This window comes from Pan paniscus, chromosome 13 (genome assembly GCF_029289425.2).
Source record: "Pan paniscus chromosome 13, NHGRI_mPanPan1-v2.0_pri, whole genome shotgun sequence".
NCBI lineage: Eukaryota > Metazoa > Chordata > Mammalia > Primates > Hominidae > Pan > Pan paniscus.
Genome location: NC_073262.2, coordinates 139,697,733 through 139,712,735, shown reverse-complemented (window position 1 = coordinate 139,712,735; position 15,003 = coordinate 139,697,733). Strand labels below are relative to the sequence as shown.

The 15,003-nt window shown below is 43.6% G+C and overlaps 1 long non-coding RNA gene across 2 annotated transcripts in view; it reads left to right on the top strand.

Moving 5' to 3' along the window:
* LOC129397320 (uncharacterized) overlaps nucleotides 1-15,003 on the top strand; it is a 136,996-nt gene that overhangs the window by 2,131 nt on the left and 119,862 nt on the right. The gene's annotated exons all lie outside the window — the stretch shown is intronic.

Genomic DNA, 15,003 nt, shown 5'->3' with positions numbered 1-15,003 from the left:
TTTAGTAATTCCCTGAATGAAATGTAAAGAAAAAAAAAACACTAGTGTGTTCCTCAAGGAACTGCCAACATTAAATAGAAGGGCACATAAGTAGTTAGCAGAACTAGAGAGATCTTGGAGTAATAAAGCAACAGAGTTTCATCCACGGCTGCAAGGAAGAGAAGCACTGAGGGCAGTATGATTCTAAGATCACTTGACAGAACTATGAGGAGCAGGATTTTGAAGCTTGTAATAATGGTCTCTAACCCTTTTCGGGCAAAGAAATATTCAATAGAAGCCCTGCTTGGCTATTTGATCATTTAAAGGGAAAACTATAATGTGAACGCTTTGGCAGGTGCTTTGGGCCTCTAAGAGGTGGAAACCTACAAAGGTGGCTGTTTGCTGAATAGGAAATCCCGGTGAGGCTTTCGATACATATCACAGGTTAGAGGTGGAGATGGGGTGTCACTTAAAGGACTAAGCTGTTCTTTGGAAGGCCAGTACAGGAATTTGGGAGTTGGAGCCTGGGTGCCAGAGAGGGTAGGAGGAGAGTCCTTGGGGGGCAGAGAGGAGTCTCTGGGAGCAGTTGGGGTCTAAGGTGAGACCCTGGCCTGGACACTGGGAACTCCAAGTGGCAGTGAAGCACTGAAGCGTCTTCAGGGCTGTGATGGTTGACATTCAGTTTTAAGTTGTCACTGTACTGTGCTGGAGCCACCTTTCCCCTCAGACTTTTGATAGTAAATGAGAGAAGTGAAGGGGTACAGGAAAGGGCAGTGTGGTGTAAAAGGCTGTCATCTCCGGAGGTGCGACTCAGAAGAGGGATCGAGACTGGGAAGAAGCAAGAAAGTCAATGAGAGGCACCCACAAGGACCCTCTGTTCCTGGAGATGCTGGCGTTGGAGTGGGAAGGACTGCGTTTCTCTCTGCTCTTGCAATGAGGGATGGGGTCAGCGTGCTGAAGGGAATCATGCACTCCGGAGGCTGTAGGATGGGGGTCTCAGACCCATTACCACACCTGGTCTTCCCCTTATGCAAGCTGGCCCTTTTTCCATAACTTCTCTGGGAGAAGCACAGTGATTGAGGAGGTTGGAAATTGTACTAGGATGGCTGATGCAGTTTGGATGTTTGTCCCCTCCAAATCTCGGGTTGAAATGTGATCCCCAGTGTTGGAGGAGGGCCTCATGGGAGGTGATTGGATCATGGAGATGGATCTTTCACGAATTGCTTAATGCCATCCACTTGGTGATGAGTGAGTTTTCACTCTAGCAGTTCACGTGATATCTGGTTGTTTAAAAGAGCACGATATCTCCTCCCTCTGTCTTGTTCCCTGTCTTGCCATGTGGCATGCCTGCTCCCCCTTCACCTTCCACCATAATTGGAAATTTACTGAGGTTTCCCAGAAGCAGAAGCCGGCACTATGCCTCCTATACAGCCAACAGAATCATGAGCCAAAATAGACCTGTTTTCTCCATAAATTACCCAGTCTCAAGTATTTCTTTATAGTAACGCAAAAATGGACTAACACAATGGCTAACTCAAAACTCTGAAATTTGACGTTTTTTGGTCCTATTTTCTTCCCTTTCAAAGTCTTCTTCTCCATTTGCTCCTGGGAACTATAGAGTCATTTATTATGAATAAGGTCCCTGAAGAAGTGATGTCACAAGGGCCTCAGGTGTGCTCCCGCCAGTTTCACACTGGTTGCCCATTTGCTTCGGGATCACAGTTTCCATGGCTGGATCTAGGGCCACATGATCTGTCTGATTCATGTCATGAAGAAACCACAGCAAGCATTCATCAAGTGGCCCATCTCCCTTCCTGGGGCTCTTTGGCCCATGAACCTGCTCTTGAAGCTCTGGGATGTGGATGAGTCGGCCAGTGTGGGAGAAAGAGTGGGAGAGGAGAATGGACGATGAGCCCGGGTCACCTCTGTGCCCACAACACTCCCATTGTGTCGGTCTGGATTGTAGCAGGAAACATATGGAATACTCAGTGTATTCATCTGTTTTCACACTGCTATAAAGAAATACCCAAGACTGGGTAATTTATAAAGGAAAGACGTTTGATTGACTCACAGTTCTACATGGCTGAGGAGGCCTCAGGAAACTTACAATCATGGCAGAAGGGGAATCAGGTACATCTTACATGGAGGCAGGTGAGAGAAGAGCAAAGGAGGAATTCTCAAACACTTATAAAACCGTCAGATCTCGGCCGGGCGCGGTGGCTCACGCCTGTAATCCCAGCACTTTGGGAGGCCAAGGTGGGCGGATCATGAGGTCAGGAGATCGAGACCATCCTGGCTAACACAATGAAATCCAAAAAAATACAAAATTGGCTGGGTGTGGTGGCACACACCTGTAGTCCCAGCTACTCGGGAGGCTGAGGCAGGAGAATCCCTGGAACCTGGGAGGTAAAGGTTGCAGTGAGCCAAGATCGCACCACTGCACTCCAGCCTGGGCAACAGAGTGAGACTCCATCTCAAAAACAAACACACACACACACAGAAAACCCCCGAAACCGTCAGATCTCATAAGAACTCACTATCATGAGAACAGCATGGGAGGAACTGCCCCCATGATCCAATCACCTCCCTCCCTTGACACATGGGGATTACAATTCGAGATGAGATTTGGGTGGGGACACAGAGCCAAACCATATCTCAGATTGGGCAATTTGAGGAAAATTTAATAAAATGGCTATTTACAAAGGTATTGGCAAGATACTGGAAAACTACAAAGGGTAGTACCCCAGGTCTCACAATAGTTGACATCATTACCACCCCTAGAGTTTAAAAAGTGCACGAAGGGGAGTTCCACTTCTGTGGACACACTTCCCACTGAAACAACCATAGCTGGAGAAAATTTCTAAGAAAACTTAAAAGTTTCTGGAAATTATCTTAAAGGTATATAAAAAATGAAAAAAAAAATTTATTCAATAAAATCTATCACAACTTGGTAAGAACAGAGAGAGTGTGTGGCATTTGAGCCATAATCTGCTCTTTCCAGCCCCGCACCTAGCTCAGCTTCATAGAAGCTCCACTGTGGGTGGATGTGGTCAAGAAGATGGGGCTCACTCTCCCTTCCTCTATCAAACAAGGGATAAGGTGTCTCACAAGAAGGTGAAGGTTGCAAGCATTTCTCATCCACTCCAACTCCAAGTTTAACGCTAAATTCCAGCTAACTGTGGCCAAGAGGCAGGAGGCTCCCTTCCTCCACCAAGCTCCCACTCATGGATGGAGACTATACACTAGGCATAACAGGTCTGGAATACAGGGGTCCTAATTGCCCTCACTCCAGCTTGCTTTCTGGGGTAAACATATATTCTGTGTCCAGTAGAAAAGCTGAGAAGATCAGAGGCTACCATTCCTGCCATGTGCCAGAGTAATGGCTCTGGCATCCAAAAACCAATCAGTGTAATAAGCCATATCAACAGAATAATGGATCAAAACACACGTTCATCTCAATAGATGCAGAATACATATATAAAACAAAATCCAACCTCCTTTTATAATAAAAACACTTACTGAACTAGGGAGAGAAGGGAACATCTTCAAACTGATAAAAGACACCTATGTAAAACCTGCAGTTAACATTACATTTAATGGTCAATGACTGATGGCTTTTCTCTATGATCAGGAAGAAGACAAGAATGTCTGCTTTTGCCATTTTTATTTAACAGTGTACTACAGGTTCTAGCCAGTGCAATTAGGGAAGAAAAATAAATGGAAAGCATCCAAATTGGAAAGGAAGTAGTAAAGCTATATCTATTAAAGATGACATGATCTTGTATATAAGAAATTCACCAAAAAAGAAAAAAAAAACAGGTAGAACTAATTGTGAAAGGAAGATAAATCTTGGTATCCTAAACTTACTAAGCCAAAGGGAAAAGTCAGGCTGGGAAGTGGGTCATGCAAGCCTGCCTCCCATTTTGGTTCCTAAATAAGATGGCTACACACGTGAAAAGCTACACACCTCCCCTGTGGGCCCCAAGATCTTTACCCTAAAGCATTTATGTTAAAGTTCACCATGGCAATGTAAATTAATAGCTTATCTTCACAGGTGCGGGGACATAGGGCATAACTCAAAGCTATCCCTCTGCCCACCTGAAACAAATGCATATCTGATTTTTTCCTCTCCCCATCCTCTGTGTTATCTTAAGTAAAAATGCATATTCACAGAGCCAAAGACATGAATGACTCTTTTCCTCCCCCCCAACATGAAAATTGTGCATTTCTCAATATCCCACGCTTTCCCCTTTAAACATTGAAGCTCTCAAAATCATCTCTCGAAAAAGGCATAGACCTGTCTCCCAGGCACACCCTTAACTTTGGCAAATACACCTCCTTAAAATGATTGAGACTTGCTTTGGTCATTTTCCTTGACTGACATAGTATTGGGTCCAGCGAGGTTGCAGGATACAAAATCAACATGCAAATATCAATTTTATTTCTGTATATTAGCAATGAATAAGCCAAATACGAAATTAAGAAAACAATTTCACCTGTTATATTAGTCCATTCTCACACTACTATTAATGTAAAGAACTACCCAAAACTGGGTAATTTATAAAGGAAAGAGGTTTAAGTGACTTAGTTCTGCACACCTGGGAGACCTCAGGAAACTTACAATCATGGTGGAAGGTGAAAAGGAAGCGCAGACCTTCACACGGCAGCGGGAAAGAGACAGCAAGAGCAAGAGCAGGGAAAACTGCCTCTAAAACCATCAGATGGCTGGGCACAGTGGCTCACACCTGTAATCCCAGCACTTTGGGAGGCTGAGGCCGGCAGATCACCTGAGGTCAGGAGTTCAAGAACATCCTGGCCAACATGGCGAAACCCCTGTCTCTACTAAAAATACAAAAAAATTAGCTGGGCGTGGTGGCACGCGCCTGTATTCCCAGCTACTCGGGAGGCTGAGGCACCAGAATCACTTGAACCCGTGAGGCAGAGGTTGCAGTGAGCCAAGATCATGCCCCTGCACTCCAGCCTGGGCAACAGAGTGAGACTTCTTCTCAAAAAACAAACAAATAAAACAACAACAGCAAAGGAAAAACCATCAGATACCTTGAGAACTCACTCACTATCACAAGAACAGCATGGAGGTAACTGCCCCCATGATTCAGTTACCTCCCCCAGGTCCCTCCCATGACACATGGGGATAATGGGAACTACAACTCAAGATGAGATTTGGGTGGGGAACACAGCCAAACCATATCACCTGTAATAGTATGAAAAAGAATAAAATACTTAGAAATAAATATAATAAAAAGTGTAAAACTTAAACTCTGAAAACTACTCAACAATGTTGAAGAAAATTAAAGACCTAGGTAAATGGAAGACATCCCTTGTTCATGGATTGGGAGACTTTATATTATGATTGCAATACTAAAATTGACAAGCTGATCCTAAAATTCATATACAAACTTAAGGAATGCAGAATACCCCAAACTAATCTTGAAAACAAAGAACTATGAGGATTCATACTTTCTGATATCAAAACCTACTGTTAAGCTACAATAATAAACATTAGATAGACATTTCAGTAAATGGATAATAAGAGTAGACATAAAGATCAATTAAATAGAATTGAGGATGCAGAAATGAGCCCTTGCATTGACAGTCAATTGATTTTCAACCAGGGTATCAAGACCATTCAGTGGGGGAAAGAACAGTCTTCTCAACAAATGATGGTTGAACAACTGTATAGCCACATGCAGAAAAATGAAGTTGGACCTCTATCTCAGACCACCTACAAAAATTAACTCAAAATAGATCTAAGACGTAAGTGTGAGAGCTAAGACTATAGAAAAAAATAGGATAAATCTTTATGTCCAGGCATTGGGCACTGATTTCTTAGATATGACACCAAAAGCACAAGGAACAAAAGAAAAAAATCGATAAATTGGACATTATCATAATTAAACTTTTGTTCTTTGAAAGACACCAACAAAAAGTGAAAGGAACCAAGAATTGAAGAATATTTTTACAAGTCACATGCCAGATAAAAGACTTGAATTTAAAATATATTGATAATTCTTGAAACTCAAAAATAAAAAGGCAAATAACCTGATGTTAAGATGGAGTAAGGATTTGCTCAGACGTCTCTCCAAAGAAGACAGATGTCCAAAACACACGTGAAAAGATGTTCTACGTCATTAGTCATCAGGCAAATGCAAATCAAAATCACAGTGTGATAGCACTTCACACCTACTTGGGTGGTTATAATAAAAAGGCAGCAGCAAGTGTTGGTGAGGATTTGGAGAAACTAGAGCCCTTATGCTCTGCTGAAGGACTATACCATGGTGCTGCTTTGGAAAACAGTCTGGTAACTCCTCAAAAGTCTTCATAGAGTTGCCATATGTCCACTCGTAGGTGTATTCTGTAGGTATATTCCACTTTCATTCCAAGAGAAAGGAAAACGTATATCCCCACAAACGCTTGTAAGTGAATGTTCATAGCAAGCTTAATTCATAATAGCCAACAAGAAGAAAAAAACCAAATGTTCATCAACTGGCGATTGAATAAATAAAATGTGGTATATCGATGCAACAAAATATTACTCACCCGTAATGAGTAATGCTGTGCTGATACATTCTACAATATGGTTACATCTTGAAAACATATATTAAGTGAAAGAAGATAGATGCACAAAGCCCGTATTGTATGATTTTATTTACATGAAGTGTCCAGGATAGCAAGTGCATAGAGAGAAGCAGATTGGTGGTTGCCATGGGCTGGGATGTTTGGGGGAAATAGGAAATTACTGCTAATGGATCTGGGGTTTCTTTTTGGGGTGATGAAAATATTATTATTGTTTTACAGTCTCACTCTGTTGCCCAGGCTGGAGTGCAGTGGCACTATCTCGGCTCACTGCAACCTCCACCTCCCAGGTTCAAGTGATTCTTGTGGCTCAGCCTCCCAAGTAGCTGGGATTATAGGCATGCACCACCATGCCTGGCTAATTTTTTGTATTTTTAGTAGAGACAGGGTTTCGCCATGTTGCCCAGGCTGATCTGTAACTCCTGAGCTCAGGCAATCCGCCCACCTCAGCCTCCTAAAGTGATGAAAATATTTTAAACTTCTATTGTGGTGATGTTTGTACAATTGTAAGCTTTCAGTGGGTGAATTTTTGTAAGGCAATTGGAGGGAATATTTAGTAGAGCCCAGTAAAGACTGCTTGGCTGGGACTCTGATCTTTCACTGAAGGGCCAGCCAGGCAGTGAGGGAGTGAGGAATCAATACTCAGAGGACCTTCCTACCCTCTCTCCCTCTGACCTCCTGCGGGGTATCCCCATTGGCTGAGCCCAGCCAGAAGCCGAGGGCAGGAAGTCTGCAGCAGTTGCTTATACAGCTGGCCTTCTGAGGCATAATGGGGAGGAGAGCATGGAGAGTGGATGGGAGGGACAAATGGAAGACACTCAGCGCACCTAGTCTGGTGACTGTGTGGTTGGGGCCCCAGTGATGGTAGAGTGGCCTCTGTGCTGCAGGGCATGTGTCACCAAGCCCTGGAAGCCCCAGGCAGGAAGGTCACCTACAGAAGAGAGGAATGTGACATTAGCCCCTGCCAAACCCACAAGAAGAAAAGTCAACACAGATCATTTGCAGCCATGAAGTGTATCAGGTTTAGAGTCCAGCCAGGCAGGCAGGCAAGAGGTGGAGAGTTCATGGGTATCAGTGAGAAAGATTTCCAGATGGTTCACCTGGCTGGAGGCCGCAGGACCTGAGGCTAGAAGATGGGCCCCAGGCGATGACGATGGCTCTGCCAAAAAGGGTCTGTGTCAGAGTTGCTGGAAAGCAGCTGCAGAAATAGGCCAGCCCTGAGCCAGCCCTCCTTGTGGCCAGGAGTCCTGGGCTTTCTGCTTAGGGTGGAAGCCAACCCTGCCCCACAGCATGAGTGGCTGCCTCTTGGAGCAGGGGTCACTGGGGTGAGAAGAACAGATAGGGAAAGGATGGGATACATTTATTATTATTATTATTCCTGAGGCATTGAACATTCAGCAGACTAGAGGAGATTACTAATTCTGATGAGTTGTCCTCTGGAGGAACTGGAGTTTGGGGGATGCTGCCATAGGACCATTGCCGTTGGACATTGATGTCCATGACCAGCGAATTTTCCAATGGATCTCTTGGCAACGTCATCCCCAGTGGCAGTAGATGCTACCCGTTTGGAAAGCCAGGTAGCAATACACAATGAGGGCAATGAAACAGACAGCCTGGGACTTAGTGTTCTGGCTCTGGGAAGTTATCCTGAGGAAGTTATTAAAAAGAGAAAATAAGCTACAGCTAAAAATGGGACAGCAGCATAAAGTACAATAGCTATTCAATTCATAAATATGAAGTCTATGTAAAAGTAGTGTTTCTGAAATAACTTTGAAAAAACATGAAAAATAATATTGTGTATACCTCTTGGTTATTATATATCATAACCCAGACTAGATTTTTGGGGAAATGTTGAAAGGAAACATGCAAATGAACATTACGATAAGCTTAAAGAGCTAGATTATGGGTGAAAAGTATCTCCTTACAATATTATAAAATCAATGAAGATTTTGTTCTTCTAATCTTAGACAACTTTAACAATTCAAACTTTAAAAATAGGACACTTTTCTTTCTTTTTTTTCTCCTCCTTTTTACTAATGCTTGTGTTGGCAAGTGAATAATAAAAGAGAACATTTTTGCAAAACTTCAGAAGGGCCCTGGAGCTAAGGGCAGATACATGTTAGGGGAAATTTGGAGGAATAAAGAAAAGCTGTGAAAAATGATGGCCGTGGTAGAGGCAAAGGCAAAGGGGTTATAAATAAAGCATGGAGGAAGAGCACAGGCAGGCAGCGACCTGAGAGCAGAGCGATGGTGCTTCTAGAGCAGGGTGGCTTCCAGGCACATGACATCACTGAAGGCCGCTCTCACACTCATTAGCTGTTTCCTGAGTCAGGACATATGTCGTGGCTAACGGCGTGAGTGGAAATATAGAACAGGTCATTATGCTTTTGATTTCTGGTTTTATTTTAATTCTGTGATCTCAATGAAGCTTGCTGTATTATGAGGACTGCACATAGCAGGCGTTCCATAAATGTTTGTTGAATGAATGCTAAGTGTGCTCACTTTTCTTTACTTTATTCCCTGAGCACAGGATCTCACCTTGCTTTTACCTTCCTTGTTTTCCATCCACTCTTGCTCTTTTCCTTTTGCCTTCTATGACTCAAGCAGTGGGATCCTGTATGATTCTGTTCTCACACTGCTATAAATACCCAAGACTGGGTGGTTTATTTAAAAAAAGAGGTTTAATTGGCTCACAGTTCCACAGGCTGTAGAGGAAGCATGATTCTGGCATCAGCTTGGCTTCTGGGGAAGCCTTAGGAAACTTACAATCATGGCCGAAGGCAAAGGGGGAACAGGTGTCTCTCATGGTGGGAGCAGGAGCAAGAGAGAGTGAAGAGATGCCACACGCTTTTAAACACCCAGATCTCAGGAGAACTCACTCACTATCGCGAGAACACCACCAAGGCAATGGTGCTAAACCATTCATGAGAAATCCACCCCTGTGATCCAACCACCTCCCACCAGGCCCCACTTCCAACACTGGGGATTACAATCAGACATGAGATTTGGCGGGACAGATCCAAAGCATATCAGATGGGCAGATGCTTTCAGCTCCCATGGCAATTCTGACAGAGGACAAAAGCATGTCCAGATGCTACTCTCCCCTCATAACTTGCTCTCCCAGATCTCAGTTCAGGGGCCGGGCCAGGAGAGCCAGGGACAGGACAGCCATGTTGACCTCCAAGGAGTCCCCTTCTCTCTTTATAGTTGCCCTCCCCAGTATCATCTGTCTGCCTGAGACATCTGTTTTCTGTCCTGCAATACTTCCTGCTTGTTTATGCTGATTACTTCTATCTTCCACATTCTTCCATGCCCACAGAATCACTCAGAACCCTATCCATTCCCACTGGGTTCAGGCTCTAGTACTCTTATCTCGTTTTCTCGGATTTTCTCCTGTTGTGTTAGGTCATTTCCTCCATGCCCAGCCTTTTGGCATAGTTTTCTTGTGTGCAGGCAGCTCTCTTCTAGTCAATCACAGCCGACTTTCCTGTGGAGCCTGGGCATGGCTTCAGAGTCCTCCCAACAAATAACTTCAGCCTGCTTCTACCAAGTGATCAGAGTGGGCGTGCAAGAAGAAACTTGTCGGCATTTCTGTGCTAAAATGAAGGCTGCTACCAAATTATTTGCCCCACATTTCTTGTGGTTGCCACGTCCCGTGTGCTTGATCAGGGGCCCTAATCCTGAGCATTGCCCGTCCCTCCCGTCTCCTGCCTTCTGCTTGCTCAGAGCTCTCCAACTCCAAGTACACTTTGCACCCAAGCCCGTCTGTATCACAGTGACCCCCCAAGCCTAATCCAGTTCTTATACTAGCGACACACATTGATTTCAAAGCTTGGAGCATCTCAGTGTAGCCTTATGTCAGAGTCACCAAAGTCACCTTAGGTTATTGCGAGCCTCCCGCCAGTGGACTTTTCCCACAGTGCCTAGCCCAGCCACCTTGAAAACAGTATGTGATCAGTAAGCTTTCTCAAAGGGATGACTTACACTTTCTTAGAAAAACTAGGCTTTGGAGTTGCTTAATGGAAAGTCAATATTCAGTGAGAAAAGAAACATAACAATGTTGGGAATCAAAAAGAATTAATCATGTATTTTGAGGGAACCAAGCAGAGACGGTCATGTTTTTCCTAGGCAGTTAATAGCAATGCGTTTGAGAGCCCAGGCTTGAGAATCCTGGCACTGACCGCGTGACCTTGAGCAAGGCCATAGCCCCTCTCCGAGTCTATACCTGCACCTGTAAAACTATGGTTAACAGACAGGCTGCAAGGTAAGGCTGTCTTAAGCATTGCGTTATATTATTCTTGGCTCAGGACATGGGCAAATAAAGGGTGATTTTTGTTAATTATAGGAATGCTAGGTTGGGATGTCCCATGACCTTATTCACACAGGGTTTTAAGACATGTCTTTTTTACCTTTGATAGTGGAAATCAAGCATTATACTTAACTTGAGGGAATGCAGTCTTGGGAAATAATTTCCAATGTTCTTCCCTCCCAAGTAGAGGTGAGAGGGTAAAGCCAGACATGGGTGTCTGGAGATCTTCGGTGCAATCTCAGTCTTTCCCACCAGGGGGCGCTGTGGCACCATGCAGGATCCTTAATTTCCCACTGGCTGAGGGAACGCGGACAGGCCTTGGGTTGGGCCTAACTTTTCCTCCTCTCTTTATTTTTCCTTTCCCCAAAAATTACTTTTTAAGTGGCAGTCCCTTTAAGTGTGCTTTCAGGGAGTCCCTTTCCAGGTGCTGTATGTTTGTCTAAGTCTTGACAGGCTTCCTCGCGCTGCATCCCCTTCTTGGCTCCATCCTGAATCAGGTGGTCCAAGCCGAGTGGACCTCATCCTTGTCCGTGAGGCTGGGAGAAAGGTCGTGATCAGCCTGAAGCATCCATGGAAAAACTGGATGAAGTTCCCGGGAGAGTAGGAGGGGAAGGTATCAGGAAGGCTTTCCTCTGGGCACCCCTAGGTCTTTGCGCTAGGAAGGGCGTTCTGCAGGGAGCATAGTCCGGTCCCTACAGAAACGCCAGGCGCTTCTACTGCAGGTTCCCGGGGAAACAGACTTTTTGTTCATCATAACTTTCCACAGCGTTCATGGCCTTCTCATAGGGGTGTGTGAGCCCCAGGGGTACTGAGTCCCTGGCCTCTATAGAGAACTTCCATGGCCATAGGAGGGGCCGACAGGAACCAGCTTGAGGCTGTTGCATGTCCTGGGAGGTACCTGTCTGATAAGAGTTGAGGATGCTTTTTAAACGGATTCGGCTGGATTTGAATGACCATTTATTAAGCTACCTCATTTGATTCATCTGCAATACTCATGACACCAAATGAAGAACCGAGGTTCAGAGAAGTCAGATAACTAACCCAAGGTCACACAACTCTCAGGGACTTAAACTCAGGGCTCTCTGACTCCAAAGCCCATGTTCTCAGCAGCACTGCACAGATTGAGGAGGCCCCCCACAGCACCAATGAGTGTTCACCCCAGTTATGTCCAAACTCCTGGGGATCAGTGCCAGAGACAGCCTGGAAATGGCTTTATACCCAGTCACAGCAGAATATCTGAGGCCACACTGTGAATCCATGTTCTTCCTGATAACCCTTTCAATTTTAAATGGCCTCCACACTGGGATCCACTCTGCCTACTTCCCCATTCCAAGTTCTACTCATTCCCACCCATGTCTGTTCTTCTCTTTCCAGGAGCCATTTTCTTATTAAGCACCTACTGAGTGCCAGACACTTCACTAAGTGCTGGGATACAGCGGCAAATACACTCAGCCCTCACGCTAGAGTGAACCATATTGCCTTGAGGAATTCCTTTAGTTCTCTTGGGGTTTTCTAGAATTTACTAGTCTATTTCTTTATCAATTAAGATTGCATATCAATCCCAAAACTTAGCAGATTAATACAACAGACATGGGTTATCTTATGCTTTTTGTGGCTCAGGAATCCTTGTGTAGCTTAGTTGTGTTCTCTCTATCAGGGTCACTCATGAGGCTGTGATTAAGGTGTTGTCTGGGGCTGTGGTCTCATCTCAAGGCTCAACTGGGGAAGGATCCCTTTCCTAGATCACTTATATGGTTGTTGGTAGGATTCATTGTACCCTTCCCCAGCAGGATTTCTGCTGATATTCTAGGGGAAGGGTACACAAAATGTTGCTGATGAAAAAGAGTCAAACTGTGTAAAATATTTGAAGCAATTTATTCTGAGCCAAATGTGAGGAATCATGACCTGTGACACAGCCCCAGGAGGTCCTGAAAACATGGGCCCAAAGTGGTTGGGTTTTATACATTTTAGAAAAACATAAGATATCAATCAGTACAGGTAAGATATGCATTTGTTTGGTCTGGAAAGGTGGGACAGCTCAAAGCATGGTGGGGGTGTGCTTATAGGTCATAGATAGATGAAAAGATTTTCTGATTGGCAATTGGTTATTATATTATCTAAAGACCTGGAATCAATAGAAAGCAGTATCCAGGTTAAGATAAGGAGCTGTGGAGATCAAGGTTCTTATTATGGAGAATAGATGGTATATGTCTCTTATTAGGCCTTAAAAGGTCCAAACTCTTAGTTAATTCTCTCCTGGATCGGGAAAAGATCTGAAAAGGGGAGACGATTCTGTATAGAGTGTAGATTTTCCCCACATGAAACAGCTTTCCAGGGCTATTAAAAATATGTCAAAGGAATATATTTTGGGGTAAAATGCTTTGATTTCTTTCAGTGCCTGCTGTTTGTCATGTGATGGTATATTAGAGTCAGGTTATCTTATTGCTACAAAGAGTCTGTTTTGTCCATCTTTCTTTTTTTTTTTTTTGAGATGGAGTCTCGATCTGTCGCCCAGGCTGTAGTGCAGTGGCACAATCTCGGCTTACTGCAAGCTCCGCCTCCCGGGTTCATGCCATTCTCTTGCCTCAACCTCCCAAGTAGCTGGGACTACAGGCACCTGCCATCACGCCCAGCTAATTTTGCTTTTGTATTTTTAGTAGAGATGGGGTTTCACTGTGTTAGCCAGGATGGTCTTGATCTCCTGACCTCATGATCCACCTGCCTCGGCCTCCCAAAGTGCTGGGATTACAGGTATGAGCCACCACACCCAGCCCCTGTTTTGTCCATCTTAACATTCCTGTTTTAATGTTAATGCTGGCTAGTTGTGCCTGAATTCCAAAGGGAGGAGAATATAATTTGGCATGTCTGAACCCCCCTTCCCATTATGGCCTGAACCAGTTATTCAGGTTTACTTTGGTATGCCCTTAGCTGAGATGTGGATTCAATTCAGTCAGTTGGGGGGCTTAGAATTTTAGTTTTGGTTTACCAAGGTTTCAGCTGTGGTATATGGGTCATCATTGTCTTACTCTTTGAACTTTTTTGTGTATCTTTTAATATTTCATAATGAATGTTTTAAAATGAAAGTATTTTAAAAATAAACCTTATGGTATTTGTGCATGACTAGACAGACACATCAGTGGAATAGAATAGAAAGTCTAGAAATAACTCAAGTACATATGGAAATTTAATGTATGATAAAGATAACATTTCAAGTGCTGGAAAAGTGATTGGATTTTTGATAAATGACACAGAGAAAATTAAATAAACATATCTCACATGATACACAATAAACTCTAAATGAATTAGAAATGTAAGTGTAAAAGATGACATCAAACAAGCACTCGGAGGCAACATGAGTGAATTCACCTATGGGGAAAAGCTTTTTCATTATGACTCAAAATCCAGATGAGATGCCAAGAAAGAAAAAACAAACAAAATTGGACATATAAACATTGCAAAGAAATTTATTGTCTTAGTTCATTTTCTGTTGTCTATAATGGAATACCTGAAACTGGGTAGTTTTTAAAGAAAAGAAATTTATTTCTTACAGTTATGGAGGCTGAGAAGTCAAAGGTCAAGGGGCTGCATCTTGTGAGGGCCTTCTTACTGTTGGGGACTCTCTGCAGAGGCCCAAGTTGGGGCAGGACATCACATAGTGATGGGGCTGAGTGTGCTAGCTCAGGTTTTTCCTCTTCTTCTTGTAAAGTCACCATTTACCCATTAATCCATGAATGGATCAATGTATTTAAGAAGGAAGAGCCTTAATGACCTAATCATCTTTTAAAGGTCCCACTTCTCAATACTGCCATATTAGGGATTAAGTTTCAATATGAGTTTGGAAAGGACAAATATTCAAACCATAGCACCTATGTATACAAAAAAAATTGCCATAGCTACTGTTTTTAAAAACATAGTGGAAAGTAGCTGCAATGTATATCAGAGACACTGGGTTAATTGCACTAATAAATAAAGAATTCTTAAAGATTGGGGAAAGACAAGTGAGGAACTGCCATACTGATGATAGTATAGTTTTTGAAACTCTCTGAATTCCCCCATAAGAATAGACAGAAAACTAGATAGAGAATCAGAAAGCCATGGATGACATAAACAATAAAGCTAGG